The following is a 19,632-nucleotide window of genomic DNA, read 5'->3' as shown; positions in this document are numbered from 1 at the left end:
CATAAGTATTCACAGCATTTGCCATGCAGCTCAAAATTGAGCTCAGGTGCATCCGGTTTCAACTGATCATCCTTAAGATGTTCCTACATCTTATTTGGAGTTCACCTGTGGTAAATTCAGTTGATTGGACATGATTTGGAAAGGCACACACCTGTCTATATAAGGTCCCACACTTGACAGTGCATGTCTGAGCACAAACCAAGTATGAAGTCAAAGGAATTGTCTGTAGACCTCTGAGACAGGATTGTCTCGAGGCACAAACTGTGTGGAAGGGTACAGAAAAATATCTGCGGCTTTGAAGGTCCCAATGAGCACAGTGGCCTCCATCATCCGTAAATGGAAGATGGAGGACTCTTCCTAGAGGTAGCCGGCCGTCTAAACTGAGCGATTGGGGGAGAAGGGCCCTAGTCAGGAAGGTGACCAAGAACTTGATGGTCACTCTGTCAGAGCTACGGCATTCCTCTGTGGAGAGAGAAGAACCTTTCAGAAAGACAACCATCTCTGCAGCAATCCACCAATCAGGCCTGTATGGTAGAGTGGCCAGATGGAAGCCACTCCTTGGTAAAAATCACATGGCAGCCTGCCTGGAGTTTTCCAAAATGCACCTGAAGGGCTCTCAGACCATGAGAGACAACATTTTTTGGTCTGATGAGAGTGTGAATGCCTGGCGTCATGTTTGGAGGAAACCAGGCACCGCTCATCACCAGGCCAATACCATCCCTACAGTGCAGCATGGTGGTGGCAGCCTCATGCTATGGGGATGTTTTTCAGCAGCAGGAACTGGCAGATTAGTCAGGATAGAGGGAAAGATGAATGCAGCAATGTACAGAGACATCCTGGATGAAAAATTGTTCCAGAGCGCTCTTGACCTCAGACTTGGGCGACGGTTCATCTTTCAGCAGAACAACGACCCTAAACACACAACCAAGATATCAAAGGAGTGGCTTCAGGACAACTCTGTGAATGTCCTTGAGTGGCCCAGCCAGAGCCCAGACTTGAATCTTATTGAACATCTCTGGAGAGATCTGAAAATGGCTTTGCACCGATGCATCCCATCCAACCTGATGGAGCTTGAGAGATGCTGCAAATAAGAATTGGTGAAACTGCCCAAACATAGGTGTGCCAAGCTTGTGGCCTCTTATTAAAAAAGATTTGAGGTTGTAATTGCTGCCAAAGGTGCATCAACAAAGTATTGAGCAAAGGCTGTAAATACTTATGTATATGTGATTTCTTAGTTTTTTATTTTCTCTTACGTCCTAATGGATACTGGGGAATTGTACTTTAGTACCATGGGGTATAGATTGGGTCCACTGGAGCCTGGCACTTTAAAACCTTTGTGTGTATGCTGGCTCCTCCCCTCTATGCCCCTCCTACCAGACTCCGTTTAGGAAAATGTCCCCAAGGAGCTAGGTACATTTCTCTGGTGCTCCAGAGAGTTCCTTTATATTTTGTTTTAGTTTATTATTTTCAAGTAATACTGACTGGCAACCAGTCTACCTGCTTCGTGGGACTTAGAGAGAGGACTGAACCAACCTGCTGAGGGTTAATGGTTTGTAATCCCAGCTGACAGGACACTGAGCTCCTGAAGTGCTGTTCACACACTGTTAGTGTATGTGCCCATACCAGCAGATAGCCGCCACCCTCTAACAGATGCTGAAGATCGATAGGTGCGGTAAGTGTTAACACCGGGGTCCCGGTTAGCTGTTTTGTTGGCATGTCACGCGGTGGTCATGAGCTGGGGTGCCCGTTGCAGACTGGACTGGCACAGGGCTCATGACCCGCAGTGCTCACTGTCCATTAGGGTCTGTGTGTACTGATATCTCTATATATGTTTGTTAACATGGCCAGTATAAAACTGAGAGGACCGCACACCATTGCAAGGTGTGGGGCTTCCTGGAGCGGGACCAGGAAGGCGCCATTTCCTGCTGCTGCAGATCATCAAGGCTGCTTCTACAGGGACCCACGCGGTTACAGACTCTGTACTGGTACCATGAGGTCATAGCAGGGGGAGTACACCAGCAGTAACACCACTGCACTTCTATCAGGTTGTACTGTACACCTAATTTTGCACACTGTGCTGCTGTGTTTTGTGTGCTGGTCTCCATTCCTCAGTGTTACTCCAGGGACTCTCTAGGGTCTGCATGGAGGCGTTTTCAGTGAGCTGCGCTGTATTACAGTTGTGTAAATATGACTGTGGACTTGGTTATATGTGCTACTTGTAATGCTACCTCTTCATCAGCGGGGTCCCTCATGTGCGAACAGTGCTCCTTATCTCCACAGGGACACAGTTCACAGGCACCTGACTGGTTAGATAATTTTAAAAGCATGATTCAGAATGTAAATTCAGAATTAGCTGCAGGTAAAATGGAGAGACAGGTGTTGAAACAGTCTATTGATTGTATGGCTAAAGCAGCAGATACCAAAAAGGCTTCTCAGCCCCCTCTGTTGGTTTCACATAAACGCTTATTGCCACAGGTGCTCCAGTCTGATTCTGATCAGCCTGATGTGGATGATGATGATGATATGGATGAGGACAGCACTCTGTCCCCTGGGGTGGAGACCTCATTTATGCTGTAAGAGAGGTTCTTCACATACCGGATCAGGAGGCAGAACCAGATGAGGAGTTGTAATTTAATGGTAGACCAAAGAGCTCAGTCACTTTTCTTGTGTCTAAAGAATTAAACCCTCTAGCCAGGGAGGCATGGTTAAACCTTTATAAGAAATTTAAAGTTCCTCTGAGATTTTTTAACTACCTCTCCCATCCCGGCTGAGGACAGGAAGGTATGGGCAAACCCCCCGTCAGTCGATCCGTCTTTATCCAGACTGTCTAAGAAATTGGTACTGCCGGTGCCAGGTGCTATATCCCTAAAAGAGCCGGCTGACCAAAAACTTGAGAACACTCTCAAGGCAATATATACGGCAGCAGGTGTAGCTCAGCACCCCATAATTGTTTGTGGTTGAATTTCTAGGCAGTAGTCAAGTGGTCCGATAATAATATTAATGGATTAGACACACTGCCACAGGATGAGGTCATTACTCTGGTGCAACATATTCAGGATTCTGCAAATTTTATGAGCGAGGCTATAAAAGAATTGTGTACGATAAATGGCCACTACTGCTATGGCTGTTTCGGCACACAGAGCTCTGTGGTTTCGTCAATGGTCAGCGGACACTGATTCCAAAGAGGGGGTGGAAAATCTTCCCTTTACAGGTGATGGCTTGTTTGGCGACAAATTAAATAAATGGATCTCCCAGGCAATGGTGGGTAAGTCTACCTATCTGCCGTCGGCTGCACCACCTGCTAGACATTCTTACACAGGAACAACAAAGAGAATAGAGAAGCACTGCGCCCTGTGCGGCAGCAGTCGAGGTAGACTCTGAATGTCACTCAACACCCCTATTCCAAGTTACACAACCAAAAATGTTGTGTTTCCTCAACCGCGCACTGCTAAACATATGAAATGGGACAATGTGTGTTATGCAGATTGACTGAGATGATGTCCTTTAATCCTCTAACGGTGATTTGTTCTTTGAATCTCCTACTTATCACGAAGGTGAACCCATAGAACTTTTTTTCATAAAGTAACCACCCCCACATAAGGGAAAAGGAATAGGTCTCCTTTCACCAACACTATTTGGATATCCAGTAGACATGAGGAACTAAGCTCGGATTTCTGTTGTTTTTTTCCTCTCTTACATATTCGAACCCACGGAGATTCAAAGAACAAATCACCGTTAGAGGATTAAAGGACATCATCTCAGGGACTGTGAGAAGATCCATTGGGTATAACCAATCCCATTGTGTATATATCATACCACTGTTGTCGTAAGAGACAATCTGCATAACACACATTGGCCCTCATTCCGAGTTGTTCACTCGCTAGCTGCTTTTAGCAGCATTGCAAATGCTAGGTCGCCGCCCTCTGGGAGTGTATCTTAGCTTAGCAGAATAGCGAACGAAAGATTAGCAGAACTGCTACTAAATAATTCCCTGCAGTTTCTGAGTAGCTCCAGACCAACTCCTAGTCTGCGATCACCTCAGTCCGTTTAGTTCCTGGTTTGACGTCACAAACGCCCTGCATTCGGCCAGCCACTCCCCCGTTTCTCCAGCCACTCCTGCGGTTTTACCTGGCACGCCTGCGTTTTTTAGCACACTCCCTGAAAACGGCCAGTTTCCGCCCAGAAACACCCACTTCCTGTCAATCACACTACGATCACTCGAGCGATGTAAAAACGTTGCTCGAGCTTGTGTAAATCTACAAAGTTTTGTGGGAAAGTACTTAACGCATGCGTGCTGTGTACCATGTGCATTTTTGCAGTTTTTTCACTTGATTGGCAGCGAGCGAACAGCTCGGAATGACCACTATTGTCCCATTTCGTATGTTTAGCAGTGCACGGTTGAGGAAACACTCAAGTTTTTGGTTGTGATTCTTACACAGGACCCTCCTTGCAGTCCTTTCATGTGGGAAGGTTCAGAGGCAGGGGCTGAGGGGTCTCCACCAATACCAGATGACCTTATGGTAAGTCCCGTAAACCTGCACCTGCTGCCTCCCTGGACCAGAACAAAGGATCACCTGCCGCTAAGCCTTCTACGTGACATTTGACCCCAACGACAAGGTGACTTTCCAGTGAGTTCTAGCCTTAACACTTTGCCCACGTGTGGTCAAAGTCCTGCTGGGATCCTTGGTTGAGGGACCTAATTTCCCAGGGATACCGGCTGGAATTTCAAGCACTCCCTCCTCACAGATTTTTCAAATCGGGCATGCAAGTTTTACCCGCAGCAAAAGATACCTTGCGGGAGGCTATTCAAAAACTTTTGCGGACAGTGTATGTGGTTCCAGTACCTCCTCCGTTACGTAACAGGGGTTTTTACGCTAGTCTTTTTGTCGTTCCAAAACCAGACGGTTCGGGGTAACCCATTTTAAGCCTGAACTCTCTAAACCCGTATCCGCGGGTGTTCAAATTCAATAAGGAATCCCTGCGGACAGTGGTGTCCGGTCTAGAAGAGGGGGAATTCCTAGTATCCCTAGATGTCCAGGATGCTTACCTTCACATTCTCATGTGGCCCCCTCATCAGGCTTACCTCAGGTTCGCCATCTTGGACAACCATTTCCAGTTTCAGACTTTGCCCTTTGGCCTGTCCACAGCTCCAAGGGTCTTCACCAAGGTCATGGTGATGGTCATGATGATGCTGCACCTGCGCATGATGGGAGTCAACATAGTCCCCTACTTGGATGATCTCCTGATAAAGGCTATGTCCAGGAAGTGTCTCCTGCACAGCATCGCTCTGACGACTCAGCTGCTTACGAATCATGGGTGGATCCTAAATTTCCAGAAATCTTACCTGGAACTGACCCAACGTCTTCAGTTCCTGGAATGATACTGGATACAGTGTCTCAAAAGGTGTTTCTTCCGATGGACATGGCCCTGCCTATCCAGGCTATGGTCTGCTCAGTGCTCCGTCCTCACAAGGTATCATACATCTTTGCATACCCTTGCTGGGCAGGATGGTTGCTGCTTACGAGGCAATCCAATACGGCAGGTTTCATGCCTGGCCATTTCAGCTGGACAAATGGTCAGGGTCGCACCTTCACATCCGGAAGCCTGAATTTCTCTGTTACGGTGACTACAAGTTCCTCACCTGGTAGAAGACAAGAATTTCAATATCCACTTGTGGATTCTACTGACAATGGATGCCAGCCTCCGGGGGTGGGGAGCTGTGACCGAAGGGGCCCAGTTCCAGGGGATATGGTCAGTTCAGGAATCTACTCTGCCGATAAGCATCCTGGAGCTCAGGGCAATTTACAAGGCTCTTCTGCAAGCTTCCCATCTCCTGAAGGATCAGGCGATCCAGGTTCAATCGGACAATGCCACGATGATAGTGTACATAAACCGACAAAGGGGAACAAAAGGCAGAGCGGTGATGCGAGAAGGGTCAAGAATACTTGTATGGGCGGAGGCCAACGCAAGGGCCTCTACCATATTCATTCCAGGAGTGGACAACTGGAAAGCAGACTTTCTCAGCAGACATGACCTCCATCCGGGGGAATAGGGCCTACGTCCCCAGGTGTTTCAACAGTTAATTCACCGGTGGGGCTATTCGAAGATAGATCTGATGGCTTCTCATCTCAACAAGAAGCTATGCCGTTACTGTTCCAGAATGAGGGATACGCAGGCTGTAGCAGTGGACGCGCTGACGACACCATGACCGTACCAGTTTGTGTCCCTGTTCCCTCCTCTACTGCTAATCCCAAGGGTTCTAAAAAGACTAAGAAGGGAAAGCGTTCAAGCAATTCTAATTGACCCGGATTGGCCTCGACGGGCGTATGTCCTGGACCTCCTAACCATGGCTCTGGAGGATCCCTGGCCTCTGCCGCTTCGAAAGGATCTTCATCAACAAGGTCCGTTTGTCTATCCAGACTTACAGTGGCTACACTTGGAAGTTGAAAGGGAGATTCTAGCTAGAAAAGGTCTTCCCTCACCGGTTATTTCAACCATGGTCCAGGCCAGGAAGATGGTTACGTCTAAACATTATCATCGTATCTGGAAAAAGTATGTTTCCTGGTGTGAAAGTAGAAAGGTTTCTCCCATGGAATTCAGAATGGGTCGCTTTCTACTTTTTCTGCATGCGGGAGTGGATATGAGCCTACGTTTAGGTTCCATCAAAGTCCACATTTCGGCGCTTTCTATTTCTTCCAGAAACAACTTGCCATGTTGCTGGAAGTACAAACTTTCCTTAAAGGAGTTCTTCATATGCAACCGCCCTTCGTACCTCCCACGGCTAAGTGGGATCTCAATGTGGCAATTTCAAATGTAGCAATTTGTTACCATGCTCCTGGAACACTGTTGCAACAGTGTTCCAGGAGCGTGGTAACAGATTGCTACATTTGAACTCTCATCAGCTATCTCAGTCAGCTTTATTGCTTATAGTGTTCATTGAAACAATTTATGCATCTTATGTGATTCTTATTTTGATACATGTGGCAAATTCAGTGAGGATAGGGATTATACATTCAAATTCCATATGAGCTTGTTTTAAACCAAGTGGTTTTAAATTGATTTATCTTGATAATTAAATATTATTTTTTATAAATTTATTTGACTCTTTGGTTGTATTTGAACTTAGGTCATCATAATGTCAATGATATGAGCGCCTTTATTAATTTATTTTCCTTGTTCCTCCAGTTAGGAGTATCACACAACTCCTTATAGAGGCGAACGTACTTTTGACATTATTAATCCCAGGTTCGGGTTATTAAGATCAGAATTAATTAACAATTGTCAGACACAGGCGCAGCAATTTTTTCTGTTGTTTCGTGACTATTCAACAAGCCTATACTTCAGCAGCTCTGCCTTTGCCGACGTCTATTCAGGCCCACTCGATGAGATCTGTGGGCTCTTCCTGGTCAGCTGCCCGGGGTGTCTCGGCCTTACATTTGTGCCGAGCTGCTACTTGGTCTGGTTCGAACACTTTTGTTAAGTTCTATCGGTTCAACACGTTGGCCAAGGATGTCCTTCAATTTGGTCAGGCGGTTTTACAGGGGTCTCAGCACTCACCCACTCGTTTGGGAGCTTTGGGACTTCCCCATGTTACTAAAGTACAATTACCCAGTATCCACTAGGACGTAAGAGAAAACAGGAATTTAATACGTACCGGTAATTCCTTTTCTCGTAGTCCGTAGTGGATACTGGGTGCCCGCCTCAGTGCTTCGATTCTTGCTTACCTGTGTAAGTGTTTGGTTGGCCCACTGTTGCGGTCCCATTTTGTTGTTGGGATAGCTTTGCTCTCCTGGTTAGGTTGGTGTTGATATCCTCTGTTTTGGTTAGCGCCCTCCTTTCGGTTATGGTTGTGTGTTGGCTTACTGCCTCACTGCTGTTGTACCTGTTTTCTTCTCTTGTGGTATGTCCGTAATCTCGGACACAGTTTCCTAGACCGAGTCTGGTAGAAGGGGCATAGGGGGGAGGAGCCAGCACACACATACACACACTAAAGGTTTTAAAGTGCCAGGCTTCAGTGATTTTGATCTATTCCCCATGGTACTAAAGTACAATTCCCCAGTATCCACTACGGACTTATCATTATGGGGTATTGTGTGTAGAGTTTTGAGGGAAAACATGAATTTATACCATTTTGGAAAAAGGCTGTAACACAATAAAATGTGGAAAAAGTGAAGCGCTGTGAATACTTTTCGGATGCACTGTAGTAGTTTCAAATCTAGAAATGCAAATAAATTGTAAAACTTTACTAACTGCCAATAGGTAAAATAGACCTGTGAAGGGTGTTAAAGAAGTAATGTTTGTTAAAATTGTTATTCTATAGCATTGCTAATTTTGTAGACGAAAATTTTGACTAAAAGTAATAATTGTCTACAGTTTCATTTCAGGACTAAGATTAGACTAAAATAAAAACTGAGAACAGTTGACTAAATCTTGACTAAAACAAAGCAAAAGAAATAGCTACTAAGACTAAAATATACGTTATGGTAAGAACTTACCATTGATAAGTCCATGAACTCCTAAGTTCACAGGATTCACAAGATACACATTGGGATATGAGGATGTCACAGCGGATTTGCACCAAATGGTTAAAGCTTTCGGCCTCCTAGCATGCAACGGGCCCGTCCATATCTCCCTGCCTCCAGGCTCAGGCAAATCAGTTGTTTTTTTCCAAAGCTCAAGGCAGGAGCATCATAAAGGTCTCTAATCAGGCGAGAAGAACACACATGCACACCCTTTCGTGCAAGAAGGAAGAGGTTAGTGAGTAAAAGGATCTTCGAATCAGGTGCGTCGGGGTCGGATCCCTGTGGATCCTGTGGACTTTAGTTGAAATACCGTTATCAACGGTAAGTTCTTACCATGACGTATATTTCTCCGGCAGGGTCCACAGGTTATCCACAGGATAACATTGGGATGTCCCAAAGCAATTTAGTGGTGAAGACGCTCCTGATTAGACAGGAGAATCGTTCGCCCGAATTAAGCATCCTGAGAGGCAAAGGTGTCAAAGGCATAATTTCTAATGAATGTGTTAATGGAGACCATGTGTCTACCTAACATATCTATTCTGCTGAAGCAGCCAGTGTGCTGCCCATAATGGACCTACCTTACAAGTAGAATGAGCAGAGATGTTAGCCAGAACAGGGAGATCAGCTTGAGAGTATGCTTCTGAAATTTTCATCCGAAGCCACTTCGCCAGTGTCTGCTTATCAGCAGGCCATCCTTTCTGATGGCACTGGTACGATCCACGTAGATCCTTAAGGCACGGACTACGTCCAATGATACATGTCCCGCAGAAAAGTCCGGCCTTTGGAAGACCGAGACTACAGTTTGTTCGTTGAGGTGGAATTTAGAAACCACCTTAGGAAGATACTCAGATTCGGTTCTAAGAACCGCTCTATCTGGATAAAAAATCAGAAATGGAGGGCGACATAACAATGCCCCTAAATCTGAAATTCTTCTAACGGAAGCAATAGCCAGTAGAAAGAGACCTTTAGCTGTCAACCATTTAAGATCACATCTTTTTAGTGGTTCAAATGGGACAACCTGAAGGGCCTTTAGGACAAGACTTAAGGCACTGTAGGAGGAACAAAAGGAGGTTGAATATGCAGCATTCCCTGGGGAAAAAAAGTGCGCACATCCTGCAGGCTAGCAATTTCTCTGACGTCCTAGTGGATGCTGGGGACTCCGTAAGGACCATGGGGAATAGACGGCTCCGCAGGAGACTGGGCACACTAAAAGAAAGATTTGGTACTACCTGGTGTGCACTGGCTCCTCCCTCTATGCCCCTCCTCCAGACCTCAGTTAGATTTCTGTGCCCGGCCGAGCTGGATGCACACTAGGGGCTCTCCTGAGCTCCTAGAAAGAAAGTATATGTTAGGTTTTTTATTTTACAGTGAGACCTGCTGGCAACAGGCTCACTGCAACGAGGGACTAAGGGGAGAAGAAGCGAACCTATCTGCTTGCAGCTAGCTTGGGCTTCTTAGGCTACTGGACACCATTAGCTCCAGAGGGATCGACCGCAGGACCCGTCCTTGGTGTTCGTTCCCGGAGCCGCGCCGCCGTCCCCCTTACAGAGCCAGAAGCATGAAGATGGTCCGGAAAATCGGCGGCAGAAGACTTCAGTCTTCACCAAGGGTAGCGCACAGCACTGCAGCTGTGCGCCATTGCTCCTCATACACACTTCACACTCCGGTCACTGAGGGTGCAGGGCGCTGGGGGGGGGGGCGCCCTGAGCAGCAATAAAAACACCTTGGCTGGCAAAATAATCACAATATATAGCCCCAGAGGCTATATATGTGATAATTACCCCTGCCAGAATCCATAAAAAAGCGGGAGAAAAGTCAGCGAAAAAGGGGCGGAGCTATCTCCCTCAGCACACTGGGCGCCATTTTCTCTTCACAGTGCAGCTGGAAGACAGCTCCCCAGGCTCTCCCCTGTAGTTTTCAGGCTCAAAGGGTTAAAAAGAGAGGGAGGGCACTAAATTTAGGCGCAATATTGTTTATACAAGCAGCTATTGGGGAAAATTCACTCAGTGATAGTGTTAATCCCTACATTATATAGCGCTCTGGTGTGTGCTGGCATACTCTCTCTCTGTCTCCCCAAAGGGCTGTGTGGGGTCCTGTCCTCAGTCAGAGCATTCCCTGTGTGTGTGCGGTGTGTCGGTACGGCTGTGTCGACATGTTTGATGAGGAGACTTATGTGGAGGCGGAGCAGATGCCGATAAATGTGATGTCGCCCCCTGTGGGGCCGACACCAGAGTGGATGGATAGGTGGAAGGTATTAACCGACAGTGTCAACTCCTTACATAAAAGGCTGGATGACGTAACAGCTGTGAGACAGCCGGCTTCTCAGCCCGCGCCTGCCCAGGCGTCTCAAAGGCCATCAGGGGCTCAAAAAACGCCCGTTACCTCAGATGGCAGACACAGATGTCAACACGGAGTCTGACTCCAGTGTCGACGAGGTTGAGACATAATACACAATCCACTTGTGTTACACATTTCTGACATTAACCCAAGTACCACATAAAAGGGGTTTTATGTTTGGGGAGAAAAAGCAGCCGGTGTTTTGTTCCCCCATCAGATGAGTGAATGAAGTGTGTGAAGAAGCGTGGGTTCCCCCGATAAAAAAATTACTGCTGGCGTACCCTTTCCCGCCAGAGGATAGGTCACGTTGGGAGATATCCCCTAGGGTGGATAAGGCGCTCACACGTTTGTCATAAAAGGTGGCACTGCCGTCTTAGGATACGGCCACTTTGAAGGAGCCTGCTGATAAAAAGCAGGAGGCTATCCTGAAGTCTGTATATACACACTCAGGTGTTATACTGAGACCTGCAATTGCCTCAGCATGAATAGTGCTGCTGCAGCAGGGTCTGATACCCTGTCAGATAATATTAATACCCTAGACAGGGAGAATATGGTGCTAACATAAAGCATATTAAAGACGTAGTCTTATATATGAGGGATGCACAGAGGGATATTTGCCGGCTGGCGTCCAGAATAAATGCAAGGTCCATTCTGCCAGGAGGGTATTAGAGACCCGGCAGTGGACAGGTGATGCTGACTTTAAAAGGCACATGGAGATTCTGCTTTATAAGGGTGAGGAATTGTTTGGGGATGGTCTCTGGGACCTCGTATCCACAGCAACAGCTGGGAAGAAAAATTTCTACCTCAGGTTTCCTCACACCCTAAGGAAGCACTGTATTATCGGGTACAGTCCTTTCGGCTTCAGAAGCACAAGGGAAGAAGGAAAAAGCTGCACTGACAGCCAGTTCCCAGGATCAAAAATCTTCCCCCGCTTCCTCTGAGTCCACAGCATGACGCTGGGGCTCCACAGACAGGTGCGATGGGGGCGCGTCTCGGGAACTTCAGGGACCACTGGGCTTGCCCACAGGTGAATCACTGGGTTCTGCAAGAAGTATCACAGGGATACAAGCTGGAGTACGAGGCGACTCCCCCTCGCCGTTACCTCACATCAGCCTTGCCTGCTGCCCTCGGATATAGGGAGTTAGTACTGGCGGCAATTCACAAGCTGTACTTCCAGCAGGTGAAATCAAGGTACCCCTCCTTCAACAAGGCTGGGGTTACTATTCCAAAAATTTTGTGGTACCGAAACCAGACGGTTCGGTGAGACCCATTCTAAAATTGAAATCCTTGAACACTTATATACGAAGGTTCAAGTTCAAAATGGAATCGCTCAGGGCGATTATTGCAAGCCTGGAGAATTTCAGGGTATCACTGGACATCAAGGATGCTTACCTGCATGTCCCTATCTACCCTCCTCACCAGGAGTACCTCAAAATTGTGGTACAGGATTGTCATTACCAATTCCATTCGTTGCCGTTGGTCTGTCCCCGGCACCGAGGGTATTTACCAAATGGCCGAAAGAATTATCCAGTACTTGGACAATCTCCTTATAAAGGCGAGGTCCAGGGAGCAGTTGTTGTCAGAGTAGCACTATCTCGGGAAGTGCTACAACAGCACGGCTGGATTCTGAATTTTCCAAAGTCGCAGCTGGTTCCTACGACGCATCTACTGTTCCTGGGGATGGTTCTGGACACAGAACAGAAAAAAGTGTTTCTCCCGCAGGAGAAAGCCAAGGAGCTGTCATCTCTAGTCAGAGGCCTCCTGAAACCAAAACAGGTGTCGGTGCATCACTGCACGCGAGTCCTGGGAAAATTGGTAGCTTCCTACGAAGCAATTCCATTCGGCAGGTTCCATGCAAGAACTTTTCAGTGGGATCTCTTGGACGGGATCGCATCTTCAGATGCATCGGCTGATAACCCTGTCTCCAAGGACCAGGGTGTCTCTGCTGTGGTGGCTGCAGAGTGCTCATCTTCTAGAGGGCCGCAGATTCGGCATACAGGACTGGGTCCTGGTGACCACGGAGGCCAGCCTTCGAGTCTGGGGGGCAGTCACACAGGGAAGAAATTTCCAAGGACTTTGGTCAAGTCAGGAGTCGTCCCTACACATAAATATTCTGGAACTGAGGGCCATTTACAATGCCCTAAGTCAGGCAAGACCCCTGCTTCAAAACCAGCCGGTACTGATCCAATCAGACAACATCACGGCAGTCGCCCATGTAAACCGACAGGGCGGCACAAGAAGCAGGATGGCGTGGCAGAAGCCACAAGGATTCTCCGATGGGCGGAAAATCACGTCTTAGCACTGTCAGCAGTGTTCCTTCCGGGAGTGGACAACTGGGAAGCAGACTTCCTCAGCAGACACGACCTACACCCGGGAGAGTGGGGACTTCATCCAGAAGTCTTCCAATTGATTGTAAACCGTTGGGAAAGACCACAGGTGGACATGATGGCGTCCCGCCTCAACAAAAAGCTAAAGAGATATTGCGCCAGGTCAAGGGACCCTCAGGCGATAGCTGTGGACGCTCTAGTGACACCGTGGGTGTACCAGTCGGTTTATGTGTTCCCTTCTCTGCCTCTCATACCAAAGGTACTGAGAATAATAAGAAGGCGAGGAGTAAGAACGATACTCGTGGTTCCGGATTGGCCAAGAAGAGCTTGGTACCCAGAGCTTCAAGAAATGATATCAGAGGACCCATGGCCTCTACCGCTCAGACAGGATCTGCTACAGCAGGGGCCCTGTCTGTTCCAAGACTTCCCGCGGCTGCGTTTGACGGCATGGCGGTTGAATTCCGGATCCTAAAGGAAAAGGGCATTCCGGAGGAAGTCATTCCTACGCTGATAAAAGCCAGGAAAGAAGTAACCGCAAACCAGTATCACCGCATTTGGCGAAAATATGTTGCGTGGTGTGAGGCCAGGAAGGCCCCTACAGAGGAATTTCAGCTGGGTCGTTTTCTGCACTTCCTACAGTCAGGAGTGACTATGGGCCTAAAATTGGGTTCCATTAAGGTCCAGATTTCGGCCCTGTCGATTTTCTTCCAGAAAGAACTGGCTTCACTGCCTGAAGTTCAGACTTTTGTAAAGGGAGTGCTTCATATTCAGCCCCCTTTTGTGCCTCCTGTGGCACCTTGGGATCTCAATGTGGTGTTGAGTTTCCTAAAATCACATTGGTTTGAACCACTTAAAACCGTGGATCTCAAATATCTCACGTGGAAAGTGGTCATGTTATTGGCCTTGGCTTCGGCCAGGCGTGTGTCAGAATTGGCGGCTTTGTCATGTAAAAGCCCTTATCTGATTTTCCATATGGATAGGGCAGAATTGAGGACTCGTCCCCAGTTTCTCCCTAAGGTGGTATCAGCTTTTCACTTGAACCAACCTATTGTAGTGCCTGCGGCTACTAAGGACTTGGAGGATTCCAAGTTACTGGACGTAGTCAGGGCCTTGAAAATGTATGTTTCCAGGACGGCTGGAGTCAGGAAAACTGATTCGCTTTTTATCCTGTATGCACCCAACAAAATAGGTGCTCCTGCTTCTAAGCAGACTATTGCTCGCTGGATTTGTAGCACAATTCAGCTGGCGCATTCTGCGGCTGGATTGCCGCATCCTAAATCAGTGAAAGCCCATTCCACGAGGAAGGTGGGCTCATCTTGGGCGGCTGCCCGAGGGGTCTCGGCTTTACAACTTTGCCGAGCTGCTACTTGGTCAGGGGCAAACACGTTTGCTAAATTCTACAAATTTGATACCCTGGCTGAGGAGGACCTTGAGTTCTCTCATTCGGTGCTGCAGAGTCATCCGCACTCTCCCGCCCGTTTGGGAGCTTTGGTATAATCCCCACGGTCCTTACGGAGTACCCAGCATCCACTAGGACGTCAGAGAAAATAAGATTTTACTCACCGGTAAATCTATTTCTCGTAGTCCGTAGTGGATACTGGGCGCCCATCCCAAGTGCGGATTGTCTGCAATACTTGTATATAGTTATTGCCTAACTAAAGGGTTATTGTTGAGCCATCTGTTGAGAGGCTCAGTTGTATTTCATACTGTTAACTGGGTTAAATATCACGAGTTATACGGTGTGATTGGTGTGGCTGGTATGAGTCTTACCCGGGATTCAAAATCCTTCCTTATTGTGTCAGCTCTTCCGGGCACAGTATCCTAACTGAGGTCTGGAGGAGGGGCATAGAGGGAGGAGCCAGTGCACACCAGGTAGTACCAAATCTTTCTTTTAGTGTGCCCAGTCTCCTGCGGAGCCGTCTATTCCCCATGGTCCTTACGGAGTCCCCAGCATCCACTACGGACTACGAGAAATAGATTTACCGGTGAGTAAAATCTTATTTTTTTCTTTTGGAACCATACAGTTAATGCTGACACTTATACTCTCAAGGAAGCCACCCATAAACCTGTATGCATTGCTGCCTGAAGGAATGCGAAGACTCTGGAAACTCTGAAAAACCAAGGGTCAATTTTTGATCACTGCACCATAGAATATAGGCTTGCCATATTTGGTGATAAATGCAAGCTGAGGAAATTTTCCTTGCTCTGAGCATAGTTTGAATTACCTGTTGTGAAAATCCTATTGCCTTCAGGATGGAAGTCTCAAGAACCACCCCGTCAAAGACAGTCGATCCAGGTGTTTTTTGATAACCAGGACCCTGAGATGGTAAATCTGGACGTTGAAGGAGTAGGAATGGAGCATCCATCGACATCCTCTGCAGATCTGTGTACCATTGTCTTCTGGACCAAGCCGGAGCTATTAGTATCAAAGCACCCTTACCTTGTCTTACCTTTCGTATCACCCTGGATCACAAGGTGATTGGTGGAAACAATGAGTCAGACGAAAGTTGACAAGTCATCCACAAAGATCGCTCTGGGATTTGTTCTTGACCCGTATGCGGAAACTTTGTTGTTCTGACGGGACGGCATGAGATCTATCTCCAGTAACCCCCATTATCTACCAGAGTTTGTGAGACCTTGTGGTGTAAAGCCCATTTCGTTTGCATGAATGGCGAGTTGACTGAGAAAATCCGCTTCCCAGTTTAGGACTCTCGGAATGAATACTGCGGACAAGGTGGATAAAGAAGTTCTGACCATCTTAAGGTGTGACTTACCTCCTTCATTGTGTCTCGACTGCAAGATCCTCCCTGATGGTTGAGGTATGCCACTGCCATTGCAATGACCGAGCGGATTCAAACTGGTTTCATCAGAAGGTGGAGGCCTGCACTATCAGGCTGATGGCTTATCTTCAGATTTGTAGCCAAATACCTTTTAGTCTTACCAGACTTGTTGAATTGGGACTGTTTTTCCATTACCCTTTCCTTTTGCTTTCCTTAATTCCGAAAGGACCGAAAAGCTGGGAACTAGGCTTAAATTTATGTGTGAAAGGAAATTTCACTTTCTTTGAGTCTGCTTCTGACTCCAAAATGCTGTATAATTATTTACCAAAAAAGATAAGACTCCAGAACCTTCCTGGATTCTGAGTCAGCTTACCATGTACATAGCCAACCCACTCTGCGAGCTGCTACTGTTGAAACTGATGCCTGAGGGGCAATAGTACCCAAATCCAGGGCCGCTTATCGCTGCCTGTTGGATATGTGCAATATGGGATTTTTGCTCTCTCTAGATGCCATTGAAAGTTCTTCCTTCAATGCATCCGCACAGGCTGACACTGTTTATGCCATCCAGAATAAATCCATGGCTGCTCTAATGATTGCCGAAGACAGGGGAAAATTGTTTTTTTAGAAAACCATCGACTCTCCTCTCCGTGACATTTATTTACAGTATGTTGAAACCAGAAGTAATGTAGATTTTCGCACCAATCTGACATGTGAATCTACTTTGGGAGCCACCTCCCTTTTTTTAAACACTCCCCAGCTGGACGAGGATAATTGGAATTCCATTTCTTGGAAGTCTAACTTCTTACTGGGCGTAACCCAAACCTCTTGCATAATTTCCATCAGCTGTTTTGGGACGTTTAAACACAGTTTCCTTAGTTTTTAACACAGGCTTTGCTGCCTCTTCTAAGGATAGAATGGCTTACATAGCACTAATTAGCTCAGGTATGTCCACTGAGCTGAGACCTTCCTCTGAAGTTCAATGAGTCCTCATCCTCTGACAAATCCGTATCTAAAACATGTGTAGACTGTGAAGATGTATCATGTCTATGTTATTTTACTTACCACCGGCCTTTCAGCCTGCTTTTGTTGAGAGGCTGCCGATTCCCGAGGTGGATAAACCTCACAATTTATGTTGCATGTAAGGGTTAATAGGGTATCCTATCCCTGGAGCATTATCGGCTCAGCTAATGTATATTGGATAATATCTGTACAAAGTAGCCCATGAAGGTTGAACCAGAACCTGTGCTTACCTCTGTTATTTAAGAGGCTTCGGTGACTGGTAAAACATTTTACACATAATCCATTATGAACCAAATCCTGAGAGGTTAACCCAGATTCGCAATACAAACATGAAATGAGTGTTGGTGTTGCTGTGGAAAGTGTATTTTCCTAACCCTTGCCGCTCTTAGACATGATATATAAATCACACACCTGTATAGTGTTACTACACAATGTGTGACTGTAAGCACTTTAAAATTTGTTAAAGTGACACACAGTCCAACCCCACTCCCTGCTTTGCACGAGCAATGAGGATCGTAATACACAGAAAAACTGACAGAATTATGGTAAAGTCAGCAATCACACTAGCAATCAGTCACAGGTCATACATTAGTATAATAAACAATATAATCATAATCAACTACAAATACATTTCAGGTATGTAGGAGAAACCTATTACTGCATTACCTTATATAGGATTTAACCGTATTCAGTCGCACAGCGAAAGAAAACAACAGTAATAATTATCAAACTCATATGCATTAGGCACTTATCCAACTATTCGTACTCAAGAGGTAGTTGGAGACTTAGGGGGTCATTCTGAGTTGATCGTATGCTGCCGATTTTCGCACATGCTGCAGCTTGTATGCAGATGAGATCTCTCAGGACATTCTGGAAGACTGCAGGGCAGGTGGCAGAGGCTCCAAAGAAGAAGTTGTGAAAGGTCCCGAAGCCACGCGTGTAGTCTGAAGAAAGCAGATTCCTACTCACCATCCAGATGAGGGGAGTGTGGTTGACATCTTGGTGGAGTCTCCAAAATTTGGCGTGGTGGTTTTGAAGACACTATTGAAATTCTACATTGTGGTGGAGACACCTGTGTTTTGGACTGGACATCCGACCTTATTTATTTATTTATTTATTAACAGTTTCTTATATAGCGCAGCATATTCCGTTGCGCTTTACAATTAGAACAACAGTAATAGAACAAAACTGGGTAAAAACAGACAGACATAGAGGTAGGAAGGCCCTGCTCGCAAGCTTACAATCTATAGGCCTTGGTCTCTTGGGTGCCACATGTGGTGGCTTTTTGTGTGGTTCAGGAGGACGTCTTCTGCTTGCAGTGCCTTGTGTTGAAACCTGTGTGTCACTTTGGAAGACGCGTTCCGGAGCCAGCTTCCTCGTAACATCAAAGGCACATATTTTTTGAAAATCCGGTAAACCTCCAAATTTACCTTTTTTATATCAGGGGATATTTGAGCTGCATTTTTTTCCAGTGAGACTCACTATACAACGCTAATTTTATTATTATTTGTGGTAATTTTCCATCTATTACCTTTTATGTATTGGCAATCTTTTATTTGTATATATGAAAATTACTTTTTTCTGAACCTACTACACTATGGGGGTAATTCCAAGTTGATCACAGCAGGAATTTTTTAGCATTTGGGCAAAACCATGTGCACTGCAGGGGGGGCAGATATAACATGTGCAGAGAGAGATAGATTTGGGTGTGGTGAGTTCAATCTGCAATCTAAATTGCAGTGTAAAAATAAAGCAGCCAGTATTTACCCTGCACAGAAACAAAATAACCCACCCAAATCTAACGCTCTCTGCAAATGTTATATCTTCCCCCCCTGCAGTGCACATGGTTTTGCCCAACTGCTAAAAAATTTCCTGCTGCGATCAACTTGGAATTACCCCCTATATCTGGAATTCTGTTTTCCCTATATGAATTGCGTATCTGGGGAGCGTTTGTGGTAAAGGTTGACGACAGAGGACCTGTGAGGGGATTGACACACGACCATCCTAGCTGCGGAATACTTTTGAAAGGCATATATCGTGGCTTGTATTGCACTCAGTTCTGGTAATCCCCCATCTATTTTCATTGACATCATCCGTATATACTACACAATATTTTGAATTCTGTTTTTTCCCACATATGGATCCTATTTATATGAAGTATTTACCAGAAGACTTGTGAGGAAAGTACCCTTTTTTATTAATCTTATAAGCACACGACATCTGGTCTTACTTCACCTTACCCACATTTATCCTTGGTATTAGGGATTCCTTTTAGACCAGTCTGTGTGCAGCTGATTCTCAGTTGGCGCCAAGGCACTTTTCTGTTATCCATTTTCACTGATCAGGTTACTACTGCGCATGCGTATGCACCGTGCTTCGTACGGGTACAAACAGCATCGTTGCTGGGTAATGCTTCTAGCGATGAATCCATTCGCACGGGTGATCGCAAGGTGATTGACAGAAAGATGGCGTTTATGGGTGTCAACTGACCATTTTCTGGGAGTGGTAGGGAAAACACACGCGTGTCCAGGCGTTTGCAGGGCAGGCGTCTGATGTCAATTCCGGGACCGGACAGGCTGAAGTGATCGCAAGGGCTGAGTAAGTTCAGACCTACTCTAAAACTCCAAAAACCTTTTTCGGCCCGCT

General features: G+C 46.4%; 1 protein-coding gene across 3 annotated transcripts in view; it reads left to right on the top strand.

Moving 5' to 3' along the window:
* The window catches only part of UCHL5 (ubiquitin C-terminal hydrolase L5), a 667,016-nt gene that overhangs the window by 525,390 nt on the left and 121,994 nt on the right, over positions 1-19,632 (top strand). The window lies entirely within an intron of this gene.

This window comes from Pseudophryne corroboree, chromosome 9, assembly GCF_028390025.1.
Source record: "Pseudophryne corroboree isolate aPseCor3 chromosome 9, aPseCor3.hap2, whole genome shotgun sequence".
Lineage (NCBI taxonomy): Eukaryota > Metazoa > Chordata > Amphibia > Anura > Myobatrachidae > Pseudophryne > Pseudophryne corroboree.
This window is presented reverse-complemented; position numbering and strand designations above follow the sequence as displayed.